This window comes from Osmerus eperlanus, chromosome 27, assembly GCF_963692335.1.
Source record: "Osmerus eperlanus chromosome 27, fOsmEpe2.1, whole genome shotgun sequence".
Taxonomy (NCBI): domain Eukaryota; kingdom Metazoa; phylum Chordata; class Actinopteri; order Osmeriformes; family Osmeridae; genus Osmerus; species Osmerus eperlanus.
Genome location: NC_085044.1, coordinates 8,475,635 through 8,479,570, shown reverse-complemented (window position 1 = coordinate 8,479,570; position 3,936 = coordinate 8,475,635).

The following is a 3,936-nucleotide window of genomic DNA, read 5'->3' as shown; positions in this document are numbered from 1 at the left end:
ATTAACTTCTCTGCATCATTTTGGTTTATGAATGGTCGTACCTTTGCTATATTCCTCAGGTGAAAGGAAGCTGTTTTGGTCACTTTATTAATGTGAGAGTTGAAATTCAAATCTGAGTCCAGGATTACACCGAGACTCGTCACCTCTGGTTTAAGACAGGGGGTTAAGCCTCCAAGATTCTTAATAAGCATCTCTCTTTTGGATTTGGGGCCACATAGTAGGACTTCGGTTTTGTCTTCATTTAATTTAAGAAAGTTATCATTCATCCATTTGTTTATTGCCAACAGGCAGTTGGTAATGGAATTGATGGCCGTTGCATTGTTGGGTTCAGTGGATATATATAGTTGTGTGTCATCCGCATAGCTATGGAAAGGGTTAGGGTTAGGGAGGCTATGTTATGTTCTCTGATTATGTCGCCGAGTGGTAACATATAAAGAGAAAAAATTAATGGACCTAAGCAGCTTCCTTGAGCAACCCCGTAGCAGTTCTCATGTTTCTTGGACCTATGGTCACCTAAACTAACATAAAACTTCCTTCCTGTGATATATGATTTCAGCCAGTTCAATAAACTATCCGTGAACCCAATAAGATTTTCCAGTCTATTGATTAGGATGTCGTGATCAATTGTATCAAATGCTGCACTGAGATCTAACAGGATAAGGATAGAGACTTTATTTGCATCAGAGTTTAGTCTGAGGTCGCTAATTATTTTGGAGAGAGCAGTTTCAGTACTGTGATATTTCCTGAAACCTGACTGCGAGACTTCCAGGATGTTATTTTCTTCAAGAAAATAATTTAATTGGACTAAAACTATCTTTTCCAGTACTTTACTAATAAATGGAAGGTTTGATATTGGTCTGTAATTTGCAAGTAGACTATTCAATTTGGGTTTCTTTAATAGGGGCTTTACAACAGCTGTTTTGAAGGCATCTGGGAAGACGCCAGTTCTAAGGGATGTGTTTATAATCTCTAGCACCGGACCTGAGACACTATCAAACACTCGCTTAAAGAATGTTGTGGGTATAGGATCAATATCTGAGGTTGTGGAGTTAGATTCGCTGACAATTTTGGAAAGTTCACTAAGTGTGATACAGGTAAATGTGCTCATGGTTATGTTGCAGAATCTACTGATGTCAGTTTCGACCCCACTATTAATAATACTCGCTCGTAGTTACATACGTAACTTTGTTCTGAACACAACTGGGTGTGTAGACACATATGATAAGTTTCTCCTCCATCTTGAAATTGTAAAACCTAGAAATGTTTACCATGACCAACAGTTGCTACGTTACAAGAAACCAATCCGATTGGCCAACGTTAGCGTTTTCACGCTCCTCATTTACATAAAGTTGAGAAAATCTAACTTGCAACGCTCCGCTCCTCTTCCGCTTTTGCTGAAAAAGAAGCTGAGTTGATGAAGCAGAAAGCTAAACTAGAGGCCAGTCTTCACATTCTCCAAATTAAGAAAGCTGCTGCTGCTGCTTCAGCTGAAGCTGCAGTGTATGAAGAAGCTGAGGAGAACGAAAGCGGGGAGTATAGTCATACACCTCATGTTCTAGAACAGCCAGTAAGTACAACTCAACGGACTAGTGAGTATATATCCAACAACACTCCAAACTTTTCTTCAAGGAATCCCCATCGAAAGACAGGTCTATGGAGTTACTCAAGACATCCAGGAAGCATGTGGAAATGTTCAACACTGGATCAGCTATACATCATAGCGTACACAGTAACAGACACCCTGGTTTTGGAGACAATGAAACTACAAGGAAAGAAACTATCAATAAGTATCCAAATGAGTACTTACCTGAGCCACAAGGTGCACCAGACCTCGCAAAGTAACTCATTCGCAGAGAGATGGTGAGTTCAGGGCTTCTAAAATTTGATGATCGCCCTGAAAATTACTGGTCATGGAAAGCATCTTTTCTGAGTGCTACTAAGGATTTGAACCTGTCAGATAGGGAAGAGCTGGATTTAATGACAAAATGGCTCGGCACTGAGTCATCAGAACAAGCAAAGAGAATTCGCTCAGTACACGTCCTCAAACCCACAGCAGGCCGCAACATGGTTTGGCAATGTCTCGAAGAGTGTTATGGGACACCAGAAGTCATTGAACACGCTCTGCTCAGGAAGATTGAAGACTTTCCTAAGCTGACCAATAAAGACAATGCAAAGCTACGAGAACTAGGTGACCTTCTCCTTGAGCTAGAGTGTGCTAAAGGAGAAGGGGTGCTGACAGGCCTCTCATACTTCGATACGGCTCGTGGAGTGAACCCAATAGTGGAAAAGCTGCCTTACAATCTGCAATACAAATGGATAGCCCATGGATTCAAGTACAAGGAGGACTACAGAGTGGCATTTCCGCCATTCTCTCTTTTCAGAACGTCAAGCGAAGATCAGAAACGATCCATGTTTCACTTTCACTACCTCAAGCAGTAGCAGCCCTCCCAAAGCTGATAAGCCTGAGAAGTACAGCAGCAGAGCCTCTTTGAGCGTGCATAAAACAGATGTTCTACCAGAACACTCAGACCACCAAACTGGTCCTGCCTGGGAGAAAGTGGATGATCCAGATCGCCAATGTCCACTACACAAGAAGCGCCATCCTCTCAAGAAGTGCCGAAGCTTTAGAGGCAAGTCTTTAGAAGAGCGGAAATCATACTTGAAAGAGAATTACATATGCTATAGATGTTGTGGGTCAACTCGGCAGCTCGCAAGAGACTGCAAAGCGACCATCAAGTGTTTTGAGTGTAACAGTGAAAAACACATTGCAGCCCTGCACCCAGGTCCTCCGACGACGACAGAGAGTGTTGTGGTTGAGAGCCAAGAACAAAGAGAGAGCGTATCTTCTTCAGTCACCTCCATGTGTACAGAGGTCTGTGGAAACGCTAAATATCCACGGTCATGCTCCAAAATCTGTTTGGTCAGAGCATACCCTGTAGGGAGAAAGGAAAAGGCTATCAAGATGTATGCAGTGCTTGATGAGCAAAGTACCAAGTCTCTTGCAAAAACAGAGTTCTTCAATCTCTTTGATGTCAAAGCCAGCTCAGCTCCATACAGGCTGAAAACCTGTTCGGGAACGACAAAGACTTCAGGTAGGAGAGCTAGTAACTTCATCATAAAGTCTATGGATGGGACACTACAGCTACCTCTACCCACCTTAATAGAGTGTGACATGATGCCTGATGATAGGACTGAAATTCCCTGCCAAGATGTTGCATGCCATCACCCCCACCTACTGCCAGTTGCCAACAAGATTGCAGCTATAGACCCTGATGCTCCAATTCTCCTGCTCTTAGGAAGAGACATCTTAAGGGTGCATAAGGTACGGGAGCAAATCAACGGGCCTCATAATGCTACTTACGCTCAGTGTCTGGACCTGGGATGGGTTGTTGTGGGTGAGGCTTGTCTGGGAACAGTTCACAAACCGGCAGAAGTCAACGTCTACAAGGCGAACATGCTGCCCAACGGTCGCACATCTCATCCCATGTTCAAACGGTATCCTGGTGAAGGAAGACTTCAGTGGGATAATACAGCATCACAGATCAACTTCCTCTATCTGTGAGGAAGATGTAGGCCTCACGGTGAGCACAGACGGTCTAGGGTGCTCAGTGTTTGAAAGATCCAAGGATGATGACAAACCAGCACTATCCATAGATGACAAGGCCTTTCTGAACATCATGGATAAACAGGTTTACCAAGATGACAGAAACAGCTGGGTGGCACCTTTGCCATTCCGTTCTCCCAGACGCAGCCTTCCCAGTAACAGAGAGCAAGCTATGAAGCGTCTCCGTTCACTACGGAGGACTCTGGAGAAAAGGCCACAAATGCAGGGTCATTACATTGAGTTGATGCAGAAGATGCTGGACAAGGATCAAGCCCAGCCTGCTCCACCTCTGGAGGAAGGTAAAGAATGCTGGTACCTTCCAACATTCGGTG